This window comes from Spermophilus citellus (genome assembly GCF_964194105.1).
Source record: "Spermophilus citellus genome assembly, chromosome: X".
NCBI lineage: Eukaryota > Metazoa > Chordata > Mammalia > Rodentia > Sciuridae > Spermophilus > Spermophilus citellus.
This window is the reverse complement of record NC_138190.1, coordinates 90,311,099-90,335,755: the sequence shown is the minus strand read 5'-3', so window position 1 is coordinate 90,335,755 and position 24,657 is coordinate 90,311,099.

Below are 24,657 nucleotides of genomic sequence, written 5' to 3'. Positions count from 1 at the left end.
GAGCCATGTCTGTCAGAATTAATTCTAAGATTTATATTTTCTTACTTTAATACACATAAGCCATTCAAGCTGATTATGATCAAATTATGCAATTATCGTTTTTCTTGTTTAATCCTTCCTATCCAGGAAGTTAAGTGCAAGAGGAAGAATCCATCTTCCTTATTTCTCTCTCTCCAGTGTTCAGATCAATGTATGACATGTATTTTTTATTTATTAATATTCACTGAATGATGTTATGTATATATTTTAAATGAAATTTTATCATTATTTTCAATATAAGCTAATTGAAAGAGGGATGTATACTCTCCAGTTAGGGCTTTGCAAAGAAACTTGTTAGACTAAAGAAAAACAACTATTAGGACTTCTAGTTATATTTTTTATCTTTTCTGATTTCTATTTTTTGCCTTATATATGCACAAAATATTAGGGTAGTAGTGTTTATATATAATTTATGCCTCAATAAATATAGACAGATTTGAGGTAAATGATTAAAATTTGTTACTGATATGTGAGAGCTATAAATAATGTTTGGAGAACACTGATCCAAAAGAAGCAGACATGTAAGTAAATAATTACAAAACTAATATGTATGTGTTATATGCACCTATAAAATTATTTTAAGTACAAAAAGAAAGGAAGGAAGTAATTTTTTCCTGGTTTTGCAATGGTGATGGGGAGAATGATATTAGTAAAAGAGGTAACTAGAAAGATTTCACAGAGGAAATTATGCTTTAAAATGGAATCCTGTAGGATGGATTGGTGAATTGAGGATTTATAGGACCAGAAAAGTAACACTTGAAAAAACACAGTGATTTACAAATCCTGTTGCAGTAGAATGAAGAATGGTTATCTAGGGGGCTAGAAAGTGGGCATGGATGCTAGCTGAAGACTTTGGACTGAAGGCTGTGGGAATAAAATCACATTTGAAGCAATAAATATGGAGGATGAGGCAGAGACCAAATCTTAGAGTGGTGTCTTTCATTTACAGCTAGAATTTGGACTTCATGAGCTGGAAAAAGAGGAACCATTGAAGAACATTAAGCTGGCAAGCCACACAATAAATTTGTATTTTAGGTAGGAGACCATTCTGTCCACTTAGTGAAAGATGACAATTATAGAGGAAGGCTAGCAGCAATACCAATCTCAGGGGATTTTAGTCTCTGATTTAACAAAAACAAGCAAAAGCCCCAAACTTTCCAATTAGACAGTTTTTACTAATAACTTAAAAACAGCCCCTTGAAACAGATGAATTAAATGTCTTCTCTCTGTTTTTCCCTATTGTGTACAGTTGACAAACATTTTCTCATTATTGTCCCCATGCCTCTTTAATACAATTCTGTCTTGATTTTTTCTTTTTTCTTTTAGACTAATCTTGGGCTATTTCTTGGATTATTGTTTTCCAAGTCATCATCACAAGCACCCAATTGGTCTGGCAGCTTCACTCAGTGTTTTTGGAAACTGATGTCCAGTTAAATTCTCCAGTGTCTTGTTCTATGAGCCAGTATAGAAATAGAAATAATAGAAATATTATTATCTCTATCTCTATATCTCTATAATAATAGAAATAATAGAAAATATTATTATCTCTATCCTACGTCTATGAAATCATATGAACATGTATTATGCAACACAATGATGATGATATAAATATTAATTTGGCTGAAGCAAGGAAGATAAGTGAGGCAGAACCCATGAAAGTCTCAAGTGCCAGTTTAATATGCTTCCTCTGCCTATCTTGGGTCACTGTCATGCAGAAAAGACTGAATGTATAGTTAAAAGATTGGCATAATAATTCTAATTAGCAAAAGATTATTGTACGGTAAAGAATTATTTTTTTAAGTGTAATAAGATTCTTGGCCTCCTATTTATCTTAGAGTTTGTGGGATAGTTGAAGGAGACCATGTCAATGTGACTAACTGGCTGTGAGACTAATACATTTGGTTGGAATGACTCTCTGCAAGTTGTTTTCTGGATTCAAATGGATAGGTCCTTGTAATCAAGTTGCTGCTGTGAGTTGAACTACTGTCCCATAATCTAGATAAGCCATATAACTGAGAATGTTTTAAACCTTTTTTCATTCCCCTAACTCTATCATCATTGTATTGTTTGCAAATACTGGATTTAGCTCACACTATTAGGGAGCCAGCTAAATGGAGAAGACTCATTTAACTGACACAAAAGAGCTCTGAGAGTCTCCTTTCCCCAACCTCATTCTGCCTAAATTACCATATGATGAACATGCATTTATTTTTGTAATAATAATTAGCATTATTGCGGTTCATATTTTCCAAGAGATGAAATATTTCATCTTTAAATCTCCAAGGCTCTGTGAGTTAGGTCAGTATTTTTTTTAATGTAACAAATTCGGAAACTGAGGCACCATGGGGTTAAAATGGAAATGACTTGCTCATAGTCAGTGCTGGGATTAAAGCCCAGGAGAAGAGACCCAATTCTGGGCTCAGACCAATGAGCAATATTCCTTCTTCACATGACTTTTGGGGTTTGTATTAATTTTAGCTTATAATAGTGTGACTGCTACATATGGGCAATTTTCTATAGAAAATTTCAATTCTATCACATTAAGCACCATTCTAAAATTATTTCTACCTTTTAACTTTGTAATTCATCTTTAAATGTTCATGGATATCAAAGGAAAATAAGTCTAGGAAATACTAACATATACAACAATATTTTTATGCACATTTTTGGCTAAAATAAACAGAGAAAATGGAATCAAGTTGGAAAAAAACAAACAAAAACCTTTCCTTAAGACTTAGTCAAAATAGAAGTTATTATAGACACCAAAATGTACTATATCTTTAAATTTATTAAATCATTTTAATAAATATTTCTCTATTTTTCTCCAATTCATATATAAGGGCCCATAAGTATTCATTCTTATGTCAACATCTTAGAATTTTCTTATTTTAATAAGTGATTTGTTATATTTTATTTTATTTTATTTATTTTTTTTTTTAAAGATAGAGTGAGAGAGGAGAGAGAGAGAGAGAGAATTTTTTTTTTTAATATTTATTTTTTAGTTCTCGGCAGACACAACATCTTTGTTTGTATGTGGTGCTGAGGATCGAACCCGGGCCGCACGCATGCCAGGCGAGCGCGCTACCACTTGAGCCACATCCCCAGCCCATGATTTGTTATATTTTAGTTTAATCTTTTTTGATTATTGTTTTCATCTCCAAGCAGCCCTGATATTTTTGGGAAGAATGTCCAAAGAAAGCAGTCATTTTTGAACTTTTTATTATATTTTTAAATTGGTGACTAAAAATTGTAGATATTCACTGTGCATAATATATGTGTATAAGAGGAATGACTAAGTTCTTTAACAAACGTATTACATCATATATGTATCTTCTTAATGTAGTAAGAACATCAAAGTCACTTGAAAATCTAGTAATTTTAAAGTATGTAATATATTATTATTAACTATAGTCACCAGTACGTACAATATCTCCAGAACTTATTTCTCCTAACTGAAATATTTTACCCTTTGTAAAATGCCTCTCCTTTCTTACCTGTTGTAACTACCATTCTACTATACTTCTATGAGTTTGACTCTTTTAGATTTCACATATAAATGAAATTGCACAGTATTTGTCTTTCTGTCCCTGGCTTATTTTACTTAACAAAATAGGTTCATCTGTGTTGTCACAAATAACAGGATTTCCTTCTTATCAACTTGAATATTATTCCACTGTGAAACAGGAACTGTTTATCTTCTATGTGAACCTGCAGCACTTACAATAGTATTTCCCTGTAGACATTTTTCACCTCTTTCAGACAGGCAGGCCTTCAGTTTTTAGGCTAAGCAGGGGCGTGAAGACATTTGTTAGGACTGTACACATTGGGTTCTATAAGTACATGTTGGTGTATCGCAAATATATAGTATAAGTATGAAGGGTCCTATTGGTATTGACTTCTCATCATTTCCTATTTATTCATGAGTCTTGAGTATATTGAATTATATTTTTATTACTGTTGCAAAGTTCTTCTGGTATGTCAAATTTGTTATAGATTTCTAAGTGAGTCACAAATAATAAACATTACACACTTGAATATATTTTCTAACTTTTCATTATGAAATTATTTGAGGTCAAAATCAGTAGTTATCATCTATCATTTGGTGATATAAACCACAAGAGTTTGGTTGTTCCCTTTTCTCCAGTATGCAATGTCAGCACAATTAGAGAATCTACAGGCTTAGGTTAATATGGATCATCAATGCAATTCAATTCTGTATACATTTATTCAAAGTCTAATATTTAATGCAATGAGACAAAAATAGTTACAAATATGATACAATCACTGAGCTCAAGAAATTTGGTATTGGTTTAATGTTCATTCAACAAATCTGTACTGAACACCTTCTGTATGACAGTCACAGTTCTGTGTATTGAGGACAAAGTAGTCAACAAAACAATGAATAATTCTTGCCTTCAGGAAGCTTATAATCTAGAGGAGGTAAAAGTAAAATGAAATGAAGAAATAAGTAAAATATCCAGGATAAGTACTATAGAAAAATAAAACAGGAAAGGGGGGGTAACAGAGTGGGAGTGAGATATATAGAAGAAGGTGGTAGTGTTTAATAACTGCTCATAGATTTTGATAATATTAGCATTAGAAATTAAAGAAAATATAGGGGTTCCAGGATACTTGAGGCATAAATAGAAGTGAAGAAATAATAAAATTTATCTGGATATTGTCACATTAAATCAGAGTGGCAAAGCTCTGAGCATGGCCTAGGAGGGAGGGATGAAGGTCTTTCTAGGTACAGGAGAGGTCTGTCCCACCTCACTCCCTCTAAGAGTGACAAGGGTGATTTGGAAGCCAGAGAATAGGGGTATACCTGGAGTGTCCTGAGTACCTCCCTTTCCCCTGGAGGTGGAAGTGTAAGAAATGGGTAATTACCTGTGAATAAAAGTTATGTTTACATATAAATACAATAGGTAAGAGAATTTGGTGAGTTCTATGATAAAATATGTATAGTACATGAGGGAGGGAGGGAGGGAGGGAGAGAGAGAGAGAGAGAGAGAGAGAGAGAGAGAGAGAGAGAGAGAGGAAATAAAAGATTAATCCTTACTGGAAGGCTTCATGGAAGAGTTGAAATTCTTATTATTGAATACTAAAAAACATTATTTTGAAGGTCATGACTTTCTCCTTCAGTCTGCCAGTAGTACTTGCCCAGCCATATAGCAAGCAAGTGATTCTGGTAGATTTCTAAAGCATGTATCAAAAATAAGTCCCAAAATCTTCTTTGGGGATGATAAGACTCTATTATCTGAATCCTGCTGAAGATGAACACACAAAAATGTGGTATAATGCCCAAAATCTGATATTCAATGTACATTGTCAAAAAGCAGCATATGTTTTGGTTGGTAATATCCTTAATTACTATTACTAGTCTACTTTTTACTTCAATTTTTGCAATAAGATCAAAGTTAGTTTATGTAGCTATAATAAATTTAAAATCAAATTTATGTTCACTGGAAGCAGAAGATATGTCAATAGGACCAAGATCAAGATTAGTCATAACAACTACCACTTACTGAGTGTCTGTTGCTCTATTCACATTATTAATCTTCATGGAGCTCTTCAAAGGCAGTATTCTTATTTCCATTTTAGAGATGAACTTCTACAAATACATTAAGTGTCTCACACAAGATCACATTTTTTTATGTGCCAGAGCTTAGATATGATCCCTAATACTGTACTTTTTCAATTACATGCTGTCATGAAGGAATTTCCAATGTTAATATTGGATCAATTTGTGTAAAGACCATGCAGCTCCTATGCAAGCAATAGAAACAAGGAACAAGGTTGACATTATAAGTCACTTCCCATATGTGTTTGGTCCCTTTGTTAGACAGTTTAGCTATCTCTGCTTCCACCAAAAGAGTAGTAAGAGTTCTTAAAAAACATTTGTTGCACCAAATAACTGATGAAAGTTATTTATTGTAAGAAGAGTCCCAGAAGTATCCAGAGAGTAAATGAAGGAACTAGCACTTTCATGAACATTTCCATAAAACAAAGTTAGCTCTACAAGAAGAATTATACTACAAGAAGAATTGTTATTTACCTTGGCATATACTCTTAAAAAGTAATAATCCTGTCATAATTTATTCCTTTTCAAAACCCACAACTATTTTTTGTTTTAATTTATATGCAAGAGTTCTTCAAATGAAACATGATAGTGCAGGTAAGTTCATTTTAGAGTACTACCTCTACTTTGCCCAGTCATACAAGAAACTGTTTGCAGGGTCCTTTCATTTACTTTCCATAAAGACACTGGGAATTCATAAGATATTATTATCTCAGGTTTTCAAAAATGAGAACTAAATCTCAGTTTAAATAATCTGGCAAGGTTGAACAGCTGGTGAACAATGGAGACAAGAGTCGAATGCACGGTTTTACATATGCAGCTTAGCAGTTTTTCCTTATGGTATGTTGTTCCAGAAGTCTTTATAATTTTAATGCATCATATGTTTCAATAAAATATCATCAACTGTCCTATTCATTATAGTACAATAATAATGATTCAAGGTATCTGTGACTATAGTGGTCTTTCCAAGCTTATTTGTTTATTGTTTCATATCTCTGTCTGAGTAGGTTACTATGGCAACAGGCACTATTGAAATGTACAAGATAAATAATGGATTATGAATCTTCACAGGTGTCCAGCTAGGATACCTTTAATGAAAAGGCACTCCAAAATTGAAAAAAATATTTCTCATATATATGTTATGACCCAAATGTTGAAATCACTCATTTGAAAATAGGTATACCTATTACCAAAAAACCAGGTGACTTCAAACAAGATAGAAAAACACTTTGGAGAAGTTACTTTAGGGTTGTACTTAGCAGAATAATTAAACTAATTTTAGTATATTCCATTTAAAGTTGTCAAACCTAAAAGCCTCACAAATACCAAATGGACATTGTTTTGCACTTTCCCTCTTGGCTCAAATCAGATGTGGTTCAGTGTTTGCGCTATTACAAGCCCTTATATGCCTTGATGCACACATTTCACAGGCAAATTTTAAAGGAACTTTGACAAATGGTAACATCTATAGATGCAGAAGCCCAGAAGTGTGAGCAGTCTGGAACTCACTTTGTGTATGGAATATTTGAAGAGCAGGGTATGCCTTGCCATTATAGAAAAGATGAAAGACCACATGAGAGCTGCCTCAAGGATTTGAAGACTCATCAGTAGAAGAGGCAACTTATTCTGCAGCTCCCTGGAATGCAAAAATACCACCCAAGTGTAGCAGTGACAGGAGGCAGGTTTGATTTCCATGTACAAAGTGACTGTGCAACACTGAGAGCTCATCAATATAGAAATGGCTGCCTCATGATGCAGTGAGCTCCTCCAGAGGATTCCTGGAGGGTGAGATACTTAGAAAAGAAAATTGCTAGGATCCCTTCAAACTCAGAGTTATACAATTCTTGGATAAAAATTGTGAACATTTGTTGAGCTCCCATATGTTTTACCTATTTTAGCTCATTTTATCCTTACAAGAACCTTAGGAAGTAGATACTATTATTACATAAATAAGGAAATGGAGGAGCACTGGAATAAAATTATTTCTCAAGGACACTTGATAGGGTTAGTGTATTTGGGATTCAAATCCAAATAATTTGGTGCAACTGCAAAGCCTATTAAATACTATGCTATAGAACTGTTCAAATCAAGTCATGCATTGGTTCTGTATGACCCTAAATGTTTCCAAAGGGTCCTTCACAAGCCTATATGCCTAGTAACAGTGTCACCTTTACCAGTACATTGATGTTACATATTATAATTACATGCAATATCTAAATTCAGCTAGATTGCAGAAGTACAAATAGTATTATTTTATGTGTGTGTGTGTGTGTGTGTGTGTGTGTGTGTGTGTGTGTATTTTTGTTGGGAAGCAGTCTTATAAATTTGTGGAATTAAAAATGTGAGTTGTCATGTGTTTGTGCTTCAGGTCTGTGTCTTCTGTCCATTTCTCTATCAGCACTTTCTCCTTGAGTGATTCATCTTATTTCATAGTTTTAACTATCATCTATATGTTGATGAATCCTCAAATTTATATTTTCAGCACTGACTCTTCAGTTCTGACCCACAGATTCATTTATACACCTGCCTGTTGATTGTGGTGTCCAATTTGGGGTGCCCAAAGCACATAAAGCTTAACTCTACCCTTTGAATGTATATTCTTACCAGAAATATATATTTTCCACTATATTTTTTTATTTGAAATTTGCCTTCCCACATTATACTGATACATAATGAGCATGATTTTATAAGTTAGATTTTCATTTTCCAGGACACTCTAGCTCACACCATATTATCTGAAAGCTGTATTAAATGCCAGTTATTTCAAATACTCTTTCTACCTTTGAAACTGAATTCATACACTCTACAAGATTATAATTTTCAAGAATAAGACTGAAAAATAGGAAGATATGGTGGACCATCATTCTAGACTTCCTTTGTTCTTATTTTGTAATAAAATAATTATTATTTAGGAGAACAGAAGTTATACTAAAAATCTTGGGAACACAATAATCTAGTTAAGAACACAACCTTAGAATCAGACATATCTGGGTTTAATCTGTCATTTTCTAGCTATGTAACTCTAGATGAGCTGTTAACCTCTGAGACTCATTTCCTCATTTGTAAATTGGAGATGATGTTATAGAATTTTGTTAGAATGAAATAAAATATTCTCAGCTTGATGTCTGTCATATAGTATGCTTGAAGTATTGTCCACCTGCTCTCCTGGCCCTCAGTAATGTTGAATTACCCTGAAGAATATTCTTGTGCACAGAGTATGAGTGAGGGACTTGAATATGAGAATGGAAGGTTGATAAAAACTCTTGAACATCCTGGCTTAGTGAGTTTTGTGCCATTAAAGTCTTGGTTAATTTTTTTTTCCCTTTAGAGCTTTAAGTTTATTGTATAAAGGGGGGAAATAAAGTAACTCCTCTGCTTTGAACTCCTATTTTTTGACTTACTTTGACTTGTATTAACCTATTAAATATTTGTTATTTTAAAATGTTATTTTTTAAAGGGTTTACATTCTTTCCCATGATTTTATTAGAACTTGAAAACAAACTCTTACCCTGGAGAAGAAACATTCTATTTTATATGAAAATCAAATAAGGAGGTAGGATGTATAGATCAAATACTATTTCACAGGTAAATTTTGGTGGTTAAAATACTACATTTTTGGATCCCTTCTGCATTGTTTACCTTAGAATGTTTAGAATATGATGAGTAGATGAAAGCGAATCCAGTTTCTCTCCTACTTCTGGGCAGTAATAAACTGGTACCTTTAGAATTATAATGAGGAATCCAAACTAAGAAAGAAACATAAAGATTTCAAACTTCAGATTTGTGTGGATTTTGAAAGAAGCAAAAGGGATTTGCAGGTTTGGCTTTTGCTCAAGTTACATTTAACATGTTGGTATGAGAACAAATGTGACAATTAAAAACAACCAAATGGTTACCTAGTTTAGAGAGAAAAGAGAGAAAAAAATAGAAAATAACACCTTCTGTGGAAGAAAAAGAACAAATGGCAATGCTAGATATGGAATTACATCAACATAATTCTTTTTCCAATACAAAATGCCTTGGAAACTTACAGCAAATATTACAAACTCAACAGAATATGTTCTCTGATTTTATCTCTTTATCTTTTAAAAAGACTAATTGATATTATGTGCATCTTGGCTTTTCCTTCTCTGTCCTTCAGCCAGCAAGCTTGTTTTTGCTACTTTTCCACTGCCACCAGTTCCCCACCCCTATTATTTACCTTTCCTCTTAACAGATATAGATTGTAATCATGAGATCATGTTTTGCTCTGAATATAACACAAAACAACAAAGTCATGTCCAGTCTTTATTTAGTGTTTCACATACTGTGACCTAAGTAATATCTGAAGCAGTATAATCTGGGGTATTTGTTAATTCTCAGGTTCCAGCCTAGACCTACTAAATTAGAACCTTTGAGGAGTGGGGAGTCTGTCAATTTAGATAAACATACTTTTTTAGTAATCATACTCAGGTTGGAGTGTCACATCATCCAATGATCATTTATTCAAACTTAACATGATTCAAGTTACTGAGATTTATCTCTTCCAAATAATTCTGTTTTTATCACAAGAGGGACAGATTAGAAGAGGTAAGACACAAGATACCAACTTCTGAGCTTGCGATCTGATTTTCAGTCTCCCCATCTGTAAGAGAGGACTCTGCTATATATCTCTTTGATGATAAAATATTTTAAGGGAAAATATTTTGAAAACTCTCAAATTATACACACCTTTAAATTTTGTCATATTAGTTTGATTATACCTGAGACTATTTTCTGCAGACTGCTTCATAGAGAATAGAGAGGGCTTAGTAAAAGAAGGAAAAAGCTATTTGTTAGACCAGGTTAAGACAATGTAAAAAGTTATTTATCATGATATTTTCACAGATCATTTTTAGTTAGCTCCATTAAATCCAGTCTTAGTACCATGGACTGTGTAAGCTTTAGAAAAAAAGAGGTTTGTTTCACTTCATAGGTCTGGAGGTACTAGGTTGAGGGGCCACATCTGGAGATGACTTTCTTGCTGGCAGAGTCCTAAGGCAGTGCTGGGAATCACATGGTTAGAGATAGGAGTGCTTATATGAATCCTTTGGGCTCCTTGTTCCTATAAAGCCACCATTATTGGATCATGGGGGTTCCATCCTGATGACTTTATCTCATCCTAATCCCCTCCCCAAGCTCCATCTCTAGACACCATAGTTAAGTTTCCACCATCTTAATTCTTAAAATGGGGATTAAACTCCCATATGAGTTTTAGAGGGAAAAAAAACCATATATGAACCATAGCATCCAGTCATTAATTTTTTCATGCTATATGTGCCAGATGTCATACTACTTGGTAGAAATATTGAAGATATTCTCTTTTAGATCACAACTGCTCATAGGGTGAGATTAATTGTAGAACGATATGACCTGTAATCCAACCAGCTCAGGAGCCTGAGGCAGGAGGATCATGAGTTCAAAGCCAGCCTCAGAAACAGCAAGGTGCCAAGCAAATCTGTGAGACCCTATCTCTAAATAAAATACAAAATAGGACTGGAGATGTGTTTCACTGGTTGAGTGCCCCTGAGTTCAATCCCCAGTACCTTCCCCCTACAAAAAAAAAAAAAAAAGAAAAGAACAATATGACAATAGGACCAATATTATACCAAATGGTGGGAAGCAAATAAACAGGAAGGCCAGGAGGGGTCATGGCTCTTTTGTTTGAGGACATGATATTTGAGTTGTGAGCTGTGCTTTGGAGAGTATATGCAAGTTCTTTAGCCCATTAAGGAAGAAAGGGACTTTGGGAAGAGGAGACAGTATCTGTCTGAAAGTGCAGAGTGGGAATTGGTAGCATGTGGATTAATCTGGATAGATAAAGCATAGGAATTTTGTGGTGATAGGTGATTTCATGACTTGTTCTGGGATCAAATGTGTAATTATCTCAGTTTCTTCATTTGCTAAGTAGAGACCACAAGAATAATTTTCTGAACTATTCTGAGAACAATAAGTATAAAAATAGTAGTAGCATTCAACAATTACCAGTAGTAGCAGTATGAGTACAACATTCTAATGATGATTGATGATTCCATCTAAATAGTGTAAAAGAAAAAAAAAGAATAGGTTAAGAATTCATACCCCACTTGAATCAAATGTATGATATGTCAAGATCATTATAATGTTTTGAGCAACTAATAAAAAAATTAAAAGAATAGGTTAAGAGTCACTAGTTCTCAAGGTCTAAATACAGGGACTAGAAACAAAAAAAATGCTTTTAGGACTATAGACATCTATGGGTTCCAGAGGTGGGATCAATTTAATTATCAAAGACCAGATATTTTGAAATAAAAACATTAGAAACACTGAGCCCTGGAATCTGCCCAAAGGCTTAGTGTTATCAAATTGTCAGCTTAATACCAGCAGGTAATCTGGCTCGATATCTACATGTATATTGATAGAAGTCTCTATATGCCTTTATTCTCTCATTTGCTCAACATGTTTATTGAACTCCTATAGGTTTCACACACTAAGATCAGCACTTATGGCCCAATAGTGGAAACAGTAACTATAAAACCCTAACTGTAGCTGTCATCACAGTTTTTTCACTAAGTCTATGCAAAATAACCAATGCATGATAATTTTACTAACATTTCTAGTTTGAGAAGTTGTATAGGAGAGTGTTTTAGGGCACTAAAGTTAGCATCAGAGAAGGACTTGAATTCTATCTCTATCAATTTCTAGCTCTGCAATCTTGGGCTAGCATATTGTCTGTTTCAAAATTATATGTTTGCATTTAAAAACTGGGTAGTTTTAAGGAGGTTTTTTGAGTATTAAACGAGGCAATTCATGTGATACACTTGTACAATATTAGCATGTATATAATAAGCATACCATAAATATTAGCTATTGATTTTGGATACAATTCTTTCCATAAATATCCCACCTAGACATCTCTCTTGGGTAGCAGAACAGGCTGGAAAACTTGACCAATTCTTTCATGGCAAGACAACTGAAAATGTTGGCTAAATTATATTTAATTACCTCTATTGATTACCTTTGCAAGCAAGAATGGGGGAAAATTCTTAAAGGAAAAAAACAAAGGTAAGGTAAAAAACTAGAAAGGTAAACAAGTACAAAAACTAATGTACACCCTGGAAACATCTATAAACCATGGTTACATCATTATCAGTGTCAACCTTTTATCATTAAAGGTTGATAATTATCAATTATCACTTGATATAAAGGCCTAGAAACAAAACTTAATACCCAGGCAGGAGGGAAAATATGTAGAAGAGCCTGGCAAAAAGCTTAGTTGTTGTTGTAACAGTTTAATATCTTCATTATAAAGATGTGCTTAAAAGAAAAAACATCCTAACCCCCAGAAAAGAGCAGAGAGGGAACTTGCCTATTTTAGTCTCAGCATAAGGATAAGAAGAAGAAAAAAAGCCTTTAGAATTTTTAAACAAATGGGGGGAACTTGTGCAAGTTTGAGGTATGAATTCACATTACCTGTGTGGTCTGAGAAACTTCCTGATGAAAATTTATTTCTTGAGAGTTCAGATTGGACATAACATAGGTAATTTAAAAATCAAATCTCCTCTGGAAGTAGCTTAGCTTCCATCTAGGCCTCAAAGGTTTTCCACAGATGAAGTTCTAAAGAACATGTACTTATAGCCCAAAACACAAAACAGACAATGTTACTGTTTGGAATGAACTGTTTTCTCTCACAATTCATATGTTGAAGTGCTAACTTCTAGTACCTGAGAATGTGACCTTATTTGGAAACAGGGTTATTTCAGTTTCTTAATTATTTAAGATGAGGAAATACAAGAGCCCATGGACCCCTAATCCAATATGACTCACATCCTTGTAAAAGGAACTACATGTAAAGAGAAAAAGATACATACACAAGGAAAGCAATATAAGGACACAGAATACTATCTACAAGGAATGACAAAGATGGCCAGCAAACCACTGGAAACTTGGAGAGAGGTATAGGAGAGATTCAACTTCAAAGGCATCAGAAGAAACTAACCCTGTTGATACCTTCATCTCAGACTTTTAGCCTCCAAAACTGTGAGACAATGAATATCTGTTATTTAAGCCACTCAGTCTTTGGTACTTCATTATGGCAGCCTTTGAACAAACTAGGACAGATATGAAAAACACATTAAAAGTCAATGTGTCTTCCCTACTCCTTGATGTTTTCTGAAAGGTAAAAATATCTTCTGACATCTTTCTATCCTTATACTTATTCTGAACTGAGAAGCACAGTGATGGAATAACTTATTCTATTGGACTATTTGGAGAAAATACCAAAAGGAGTCTTTCCTGTGGAAGTGACTTGCTCACATGAAGCAGGTGCTTTTGGTCCAGTATGTCCTGACACTGGGTGGGTAATTTTGCTTAATTTTGAGAGTCAGGATCAACAAGTTCTCCTTTTTTACAGATATAAATTTATACCAACCAGTGATAAAGATGCTGTTTAATTTCCATTGACCACTCATTTCTTTTATTCAGCAATCTGCTCAGAACCTCAATGTTGAAAACATGTATATATTTTTGAGGATCCTTCATAAACTAGGATAGTCATTATTAGTCCAAGTCAGCAAAAACAACAAAACCTGAACTAGACTCCAGATATTACCAAATGTAAAATCCAAAATCCTTAAAATTATTGTATTTGGGAAAATAAATGAAATTAAGAGCATGATAAAGAAATGAGACTACCAAAATTGATATCTTCAGAAAATTGAAGAGTAAGCCATTTTGCCAGCAATACACACCTACCAAAGGCTATTCTAAAGTATGTACATCAGGCCATAAGGAACTTATCTGCAAAGAAAGTGCTGAGATGTCAGTAGAAAGAGTGAGTCAAGAAGTTATAAAATGTTTCCATATATCTAAATAAATGTTAACAATATAAACAATAATAATTTCCAGTTCTTGGGGTTAAAAAGGTCAAGATAAATCTAATATTTGGAAATATAGCATATGCTTTTTCAGAGAATGATGTTCTAAAGTTCTTGCATTATTTGGATGAGTGTGAAAAAGTGAACTTTAAACTTTGTTAAATATGCATGTTAATATTTTGGAAAAATATGAAAAAAATACCTAGAGCCCAAATAAGTCCAAAATAAAGCAATGAAAAAGAGGGAAAACACGAATTGAAAAATTAGAAGTAGAAACCAATAAGGAAGATGGTAGAAATAAATTCTAATTATATCTGTGATCACTACAAATTTAAAGGGATTAAAAATCTGATTAAGAAACAATGGTTGTGCAATTGCAATTGTGTACAACGAATCAAAACACATTCTGCTGTCACATATACCTAATTAAAATTAATTAATTAATTAAAAAAGAAATATTCAGAGGCTAAATGATTAGATAATTAGATAAACTAATCATTCCATCTAGTTTGAAAGGACTGACTAATGGTAACTTAAGCAGATGGATCATGGATGGAGGAGGTAGATTACTTCAGGCTTGCCATATAAGGGTTTATCTTCCTTGTAGCCCCTTCTTTATCCCTTTCTCTCCTTCCTGGCTGCCTTGAATGGAGCACCACTTCACCACACCCTTCCACTATGATGTTCTGCATATCGTAGGCCCAGAGCAGTAGACTCTGTTGACTATGAATGAAATCTCTGGAATTGTGAATCAAAATAAACTTCCCTTCCTCTAAAGAAAATACAAAATGAATGTGTGTGCTACTTAAAAAGACATGAGAAACTTAGCTCTACATAAATATCAAAATTAATAAGTGAAAAAAGATATATTGGGCAAATATTAAACAAGTAAAAACTAGTATGTATGTTATGGTTTAGATATTAGGTGTCCCCAAAAGCTCAAATATAAGGTGATGCAAGGAGGTTTAGAGGAGAAATGATTGGGTTATGAGAGCCTAACCCAATCAGTGAATTAATTCTCTGATTGGATTAACTGAGTGTTAGCTGAAGGTGGTGAAGTGTGGCTGGAGGAAGCGGATCCCTGGGGGTGTGCCTTTGGGGTATATATTTTGTACCTGGTGAGTGGAGTGGAGTCTTTGTCTGCTTTTCTGAACATCATGTTATCTGCTTCCCTCCACCACATTCTTCTGCCATGATGTTCTGCCTCACCTTGCACCCCGAGGCATGGAGCCAACTGTCTGTGGATTGAGACCTCTGAAAACATGAGCCCCTAAATAAACTTACTTCCTCTACAACTGTTTTTATCAGATCTTTTAGTCACATCAGTGAAAAATATGAGTAAAACAATATCTTTATAACCCTGTTAATAAAAGGATTTTATACATAAGACACCAAAAGAACAAAATGACAAGGAAAAATGCATCAATTTGACTACTTAAAATTTTAAGATACCATAACTAAAGTGAAATGATAAATCACATATTGAGAGAAATACAACAATAAGAAAAAAGATAAACAATTAGTAAATGTGAGCAGATAATCCAGGTATGGTGGTGTATATCTATAATCCCCAAGGCTCAGGAGGCTGAGGCAGGAGGATCACAAGTTCAAAGCCTGCTTCAGCAACTTAACAATACTCTAAGCAACTTAGTGGGACCCTCTCTAAAAATAGGATATAAAAATGGCTGGAGATGTGGCTCAGTGTTTGAGCACCTCTGGGTTCAATCCCTGCTACCAAACAAAATTTAAAAAAGAGCAAATTCATAAAATAGTTACATGAAAGAAGAATATGAAAAAAGTGATACATACCAGAGGACCAGGCAATTCTGCTTTCATGAATTCTCCTTAGAGAAATATCTTATATATTTATTCACAAGAATATAGGTACACTAATGTCTGCAATAGTAAAATAAGAAGTGAGGGGTACAAAAGTATCAGGAAACAATAAATACCCAAAAACAGAAGGAGGGAAGAAAAAATTATAGTGCAGCATATCAAGAGTGGAATTACATGCAGCTGTAAAAGAATGAGCCAGAGCTATAGGCAACAACGTGGAAAAAGCATATGGTCAAGACTCATATAGTCAAGAAGAAGCATAAGATCAAGTAAAAATAATGACAACAACAACAAGGCAAACAAAACAAAATGAAACAAAAACATTACCCAAAGCATCATTTCATTTATATTAAGTTGAAAAACTCAAAAAGTTAGCACCTTAATTATGGTACAAATGAATGAAAACAAAAATAAAGAATGAAAACAAAACAAGATTGAAAAACAAAAATAAGTGTGATAGTTGCCTCAGGAAGAAGAATGTAGATTGAGAAGATTGCAGTTGGACAGTGCACATAGCAGGGAATTTTCATATTAAGTCAATGTTAATTTCATAAGCTAGGTAGTAAGTAAACAGAGGTTACACTAATTGTTATATGTGTGTGTTTTGTGTGTATGTGTACACATTTTTTCTTTTTACTATCTTTACTTGTTCATTTTAGACATACATGAAAGTAGAGTACATTTTGATGTATTATACATACATGGAATATAACTTGTTCCAATTAGGATCCTATTCTTGTGGTTGCACATGATGTGGAGTTACACTGATCATATATGAACTTAGGAAAGTTATGTACAATTCATTCTATTGTCTTTCCTATTCCCATCCCCCTCCGTTCCCCTCATTCTCTCTTATTTTCTAATTAATAAAGTTGATTTTTAGAGCAGTTTTAGGTTCACAGAAAAATAGGGTGGAAAATACAGAGTTCCCAAATACTCCCTATTCTCACACATGGACGATTTCCTATAATATCTACATCTTCCATCACAGTTGAGTATATTTTATAATCAATGAACCTACACAGACACATCATTATTACCTAAAGTCTGGAGTTTACATTAGGGTTCATTCTTGCTGTTGTTCATTTTATGAGTTTGAGCAAATGGTTAATATCATATATCCACCATTACAGTATCCTACAGAATAGAACATTGCCCTAAAATTTTTCTGTGTTCCACTTATACAAACTTTTTCCCCTAAACCCTGGCAAACATTAGTCTTAACTGTCTCCATAGTTTTGCCTTTCCCAGAATGTCATGTGATTAGACTCATATACTATATAGCATTTTCAGGATAGCTTTTTTCACTTAGGAAAGTGCATTTAAGTTTCTTCCATGTTTTTGTGTGGCTTGGAAAGCTCATTTTTTTTCAAGCTGAGTAATATTGCATTGTTCGAATATACCACCATTTATTTAACCATTAATCTACTAAAGGATATCATAATGAAATTCCAAGTTTTGGCAATTATGAATAAAGTTGTTAGAAAAATTCAAGTGCAGGTTGTGTTGTGAGCATACATTTTCAGTTCATTTGAATAAATACCAAAGAGCATGATTTCTGGCTTGTATGCTAAGAGGATTTTAGTTTTATAAAAAACTGACAAGCTGTCTTTCAAAGTGGCCTTACAATTTTGCATTTTTACCACCAACTAATGGGATTTCCTGTTGTTCCCCATTCTCACCAACATTTAGAGTTGTTTGGGCTAATAGGGAAGCAATGGTTGTTTTAATTTGTGCTTCCCTAATGACATATGATGTTGAACATCTCATCATATACTTACCTAACATCTATGTGATGTCTTTAGTGACATGTCTCTTCATATTTTTTTTTACTATTTTTAAATTGGGTCCTTTATTTTCTTATTGTTGAGTTTCTAAAGTTCTCTGTACATTTTGGATAATAGTCCTTTATCAGATATGTCTTTGCAAATATTTTTTTTCTCTCAGTCTGTCTTGTTTTCTTGACATTTTACAAAGCAGAGGGTTTTTTAAATGTATTCTTTTTATGTTTCCAATTTCTAGTTAAAAACAACTTTTAAAAAGTACTTCCCTCTCAGGACTGCACTTAAGAATTTTAATTTCCTTTATGAACATCATTTTTCAACTCATTGTATGGGGCATAAAAAGGTGATAACATGAATTTATTAATATTTTTCCAGTTTACATGCTCATTATTTATCACATTGCACATAATCATTCTTATTTTCAATTGTATGAAAAAACTCCATGGTTCCTGTTATATTATCTTGGTGTCTTGGCATATAATAATGTTTCTTACAAGGGGTAAGGGGTACCACAGAAGTTATCTTTATGGCTGAACATAACTTGGCAGAACAATATATTAGCAGGCTAAATTGCCTAGGCCTATTGTGAATTGTATAAACATTCAGCTTAGGAATGTAATGCCACTTTGTAAAATTTCAAGTATCTTACTGTTGATTTTATTAGAATTCATAATCTTTTCCTTAGTGTAGCTCTCTAAAGAATAGAATAGAATTTTTGAATGGCTTATACTGAATATCAAAGGAAAGGAAAATTGTTGGCAAAGTCAACAATTTTTTTTTGTTCTCTTTACTTTTGAGTAGTAAGAGAAACCATTTGGGTAGATTCTCAGCATTCCAGACATGCAGGCTTCCATGGATAAAGTCCTTCCTCCACAAGTCAACCACCTTGCTGTCAGCTCCAATGTCAGTCCCTTCAAACTCTGTGTTTCCATAATAAACCCTGACCTGGCATGACCACCTCCTTCATGGTTCAGGAGTTATTGAAGAGCTAGCAAAGATCAGAGCTAGGTGTCTTCCGAATGAAGCCACTGACTGGCCCAGGTGTGTGTAATTATATGTTGACAATTGTTCTTTTGGGACACAGCAGAGGCAAAGAGAGATGGATTTCTACTACATTATTAGAACACAAAGGAAAGTTCCTTATTTTGTAAGCCACCCAGCTGTAGGATTGGACAACACATCACCACTTAGTATTTGGACAACAACTGTTCAAAAATCTTATCCTGTCCAGTGTCACATAGCTGAAGAGGTTTTTTAGCTTTTGCTTTTTCGTTGTTGTTGTTGTACAGCTTTCAGACTTGCTAGTTTTAGGGCCATCTGTGTGAAGTCTGTGCTATTAAAAGCAGGCAACTTTTGCTCTCAATGTAAAGTTACGTTAGCTGAATTCACACCTTTGCAGGGAAGTTTGGAATTCAGCAATTGAAGCTTCCCCAATATTTTTCATGGGTGTGTCTTGTTCAAACTAAGTTGAAGCATTAGATTGCTTTTGGCACAAACATAGGTGGGTTTTTACGTGGGAATACGGAAGCCTCATTTAGTTACAAATAATAATTCTGAAGTTGACATGAGGCTTGAATTTTGATTAACCACTTAGTTTGGGGAAGATAGAAATTGGCTCAAAGCTCTGGCTTCTTCTGACCTCAATGAATGATTTTGGAATCATTTTTTTTTTCTGTTTTGTAAATCAGAACAATATCCTCTTTGGCTTCTCGCTCGGCCAGCCCCCACATACCACCTGTCCCTCTGTTAGGCCTTAGGGTTCCACCACTATGGAGAACTCTACAAAGTTCCAACACCCAGCACCACCTGCAACACTGCAAGGCGTATTGGCTCAATTTTGCTGTTTTAGTTGATGATGATCCATAGTTCAACTGCACAATATTGCAATGATGAGAGAACATTTTCTGGACAGTTTTTTGGCAATGCAGTTTCTTTACCAATAAAGCAAAGGAGAGTGAATTTGTTGTCCTTGTTATTGTTGCTTTTAATGAATTTTTTTTAATCTTAGTTTTTTCTGTAGGAAGCCAAATAGGCAGGCACTGTGGTGTGAGTGTGTGTGTGTGTGTGTATCATGTAGTAGCTACTTTGAGTTTTATTGTAAAAATATTGTTAATCCATGTGATAGATTTGATTAATTTTCAACAAATATTCATTTTCTTTTCCCTACATTTCTGAAAGAAGAATATTTCCACATTCCATTACATTAATGTCAGACATTCCATTAGTGTAACTTGCTTTGGCTAATGGAATGTGACTAGAAGTGACAGTGTGCTAGTTCTGGGACTAGTCTTAGAAAGTATCATGTTTCTATTTGGTCTCCTGGGAACTTCTAACTTCTTCAAGGAAAAAACAACCAAACATACTCCAGATGGCTGCTGACCATCAAGCCCAATAAATATGGCACATACTTAAATGTGACACAAAGCTTAAAACAAAGCCACTCCAACGTGCCCACCCACTAGTAACAAATAAATGCATGTTGTTATAAATTATGGAGCTTTAAATAGTTTGTTATGCAGCATTATATAATAATAACTGATGCATACAAGTGTCATCTATAATTTTTATTTTTTTTATTTTATTGATTTTTTTAAAAAAATACAGCAGAATGCATTACAATTCTTATTACACATATACAGCACAATTTTTCATATCTCTGGTTGTATATAAAGTATGTTGACACCAATTCATGTCTTCATCCATGTACTTTGGATAATGATGTCTATCACATTCCACCATTTTTGGAGATATAATTCACATATCATGCACCCCTTTGAAGTATATGATTCACTGGGTTTTGTATATTCACAGAGTTGTGGGGCTATAATCACAATTTAAGTATTGGGCATTTTCATCAACCCCAAAAGAGGCCTTAAACCCATCATCATTCCTCCTCACCCTCATCCCAGGCTTTAGGCAATCATTATTCTTTCAATTTCTATAAATTCTCCTATTTATGGATGTTAATATAAATGGAGTTATATAATAGGAAGTCTTTCATGACTGCCTTCTGTCACTTAGTGTAATGTTTTCAAAGTTTATTTTTGTTGCAGCGTATATAGTAATAACTTTTAAAGGCATTTTTAAAGGCCAAATAATATTCCATTATATGTATATACAATATTTTATATACATATCTCAAATTTTACCTACCTCAACTGAATGTTATTTACCCAGAAACATATATACTAGTAAAAGATTGTACTATACATCATACTAATAAACAATTTTAGTGCCTGCTTATGACAGACACAGGTTCTAGTCGATCCAGTATTATTTCCATGATATTACTGAGAGAGTAAAGAGAGAAAGAGAAAGAGACTAGCTTATTTTCTAAGACATTATGTTCAGAAGTTAGCCATTATGTTGAGCATCTCAATCTTTTCCTAAATAACTTAATATTTTGTCATTAATGAATACATGATTTGGTTAACCCCTTTGCCATGAAGTTATATTGTTATTCTATAGCTTGTATAAGATTTAGTTAAATTGTTGAGGAAATTTAGATAGTTGAATTATTCTTTATTTTAATTTTATCACAAATACAACAAATACTTTCCAGTACCCCCATGAAAAAGTCTTACCATGATATTAATATTATGGCATTTGGGGGTAAAGGTAATTAATTAGAAATAATAGGAATAATTCTGGCTCTATTTCTTAATAGATGTTTGAGGGTGGGTATTTGCTTTAATCATTGTTTCATTGTTCTGACCAAAAGACCTGACAAGAACAATTTTAGAGGAGGAAAACTTTATTATAGTGCTCATAGTTTCAAAGATTTCAGTCCATAGATGGCCAACTCCATTGCTCTGAGCCCACAGTAAGGCAGAACACCATAGTGGAAGGCTGTGGCAAAGGAAAACAACTTAGAACATGTCACGAGGAAGCAGAAAGAAACTCCCCTCTCCACTGACAAAATATGTACCCTGAAATTACGCCCCCAATTACCTGCCTCTTCCAGTCATACCCTACCTGCCGAAGTTACTACCCAGTTAATCCTTAACAGGGTATTAAAGCACTGATCAGGTTAAGGCTCTCATAATCCAATCATTTCATCTAGGAACTTTCTTGCATTATCTCACACATGAGCTCTTAGGGGGGACACCACACATCTAAACCATGGAATTATTTATATACTTAAAACTTCCAAAATAATAGTTGACATTTATTAGGCACTTATCATGTGTCAGTAAACAATACTCCAAGCAGTTTACATGTATTTTCATATTTATTTTTCACAACAATGTTATGAACAAGGTAACATTAATATTCTGATTCCAAAGATGAAGACACTAAGACTAAGAGAAATTAAGCAATCTTTCCAAAGTTAAAAACCTGCAACTTTCTTAGAAACCTCCCATCCAAAGACTAGTTACAATTGACCACAGATGTTTCTCAATCACCATTTATATGTGAAACTGACATTAGACCTATGTGATCGTCATAGTAGGATGTGACAGTATATAGAAGTATGTAGTAATATGTGAAGTATATAAAAATTAGGATAGTAAGGAATAGACAGATAAAGAGCAGTTTCAGTGAAGGTTTTTCTAGCTATACACAAGAGAAGGGAAATGAGATTGAATAAATGACCATCTCTCCAATCACTTTTTTGATTGCACAAAGCACTGGCTCTCAGCAATTTCTTAGCCCAGCACATACTATAGATCTTATCAAAAATTGGCCAAATAGTTTTTCATCACTTGGGATATATTCCTTGCACCTCTCTTCTGAATGCTCCTTTTTCTCTGAAATTAGTCTGCAGTTATCCAATATGGAGCATTCTTCCTGGGCAAAGTTTCATACAAAGTCACTTTAGAGGAAAATGGCCTCCTCTATGAAGGCAGTGCATGGGTACACTCCCTGGGCATGAGCTTTGGCATTTTATGCAAAAAGAAAAACCCAAGTTGGGGCCACTTTTATCAGAATGGGGCTGAGGGTCTTGTGGGTACTTAGGACTTGTAGGCTCTTCTCTGAGACAAAGTGCTTCCAGGAAAAATGCAAAGCACTAAATTAAATAGAAGATTATAACTTCTTCTCTTGCCACTCCCATTAAATTATAACCTCAAGGAAAGCCAAGGGTAAAATATATCATTCCTGTTGGAGAAAAATAATTAAAATATGCAATTTTTGAAATAGATTAAACAATGTGAATATTTCCTAGACTTTGGATTACTTTATGTGTGTGTGTGTGTGTGTGTGTGTGTGTGTGTGTGTGTGTATATATATATATATATATATATATATATATATATATATATAACCAATACTCTTCCTGGTTAGAGAGGCAATATGACATAGTGAGAGTGTGGACAGACTTAGGTTTGAATCCTTCTTTTCCCTTCTTCACATATGCATTTCTTCCTTTTTTCTACTTTGATTCAAAGTTTGGAATTTGGAGATACAGGTGAAAAAACTAGCTATATAGGAATGAAAGCAGATAGACTAATGATATCAGATAGGGATTAGTATAGTGATAGAATAGAAAGTGTACTGTATATGGATAAGAGAAACAAGCTTTGTAACACAAAGTGAGAAATTCTTCAATTTATAATTGGAAGAGCAAGGAAAAGATTAGGAAATATAGTCATCCCCTCTGTAATATCCATGGGACAATGGTTCCAAAACCCACCATAGATGTGAAAACTCATGGAAGCACAACTCTTTTATTTAAAATGGTTTCATACTTGAACACTCTACCCTGTACTTTACATCTCTACTAAATTACATAAAAAGTCTAATGCATTATAAATGCTGTGTAAGTAGTTGTTATACAGTGTTATTTAGGGAATTATGATAAGAAAGAAATTATATCTGTTCAGTGCAGGTGCAACTTTTTTTCAAGTATCTTCCATCCATGGTTGGTTGAACTCATGAGTGTGGAATTCATGGATATGGAATCCATGGATATGGAAAGACAATTGTAATTATAACTGAGGGATGGCAGGATTGTGGCCACAGCTTTCTGAAATGGTTTACCTGATTTCATTCAGTTATCCCCCCATTCCAACTCATCTTCCCCACTGCCACCAATTGATCCTTCTGAAATATGAAACTTCTTGATAATGACTTCTCATTGTTTCCAAATTTAAAATATAAAACTATATTTGTCTGTTTTTTTTTTTTTTGTCCATCTGCTTAGCACTATAACTACCTTTTCATTCTTCACATTAGATTCCCAAGATCTGTAGAACTCCTACCCTACCACTAAATACACCTTGCTTTTTCACATTTCCATAGCTTTCTATACGGTATCCAGTGCCCCTTCACTTTTTTTTTTTGTAACAGGGATTGAGCCCAGTGGTGCTTAACCAGTTAGCTTTTATTTATCAATTTTTAGATTTATTTATATTGAGATAGGATCTCAAAAAGTTACTTAGTGCCTTACTAAGTTGCTGAGGCTGACTTTGACCTTGGCAATTGTTGGGTGCAGAGCAGGCTGAACTGTGTTGTCTGCAGGGCAGGCTGAACAGATGCTAGCTGCAAGATAGCCCACACACTCAAACCCCCCTCTATCTGGTCCTTTATCACCTGTTTGTGTCAA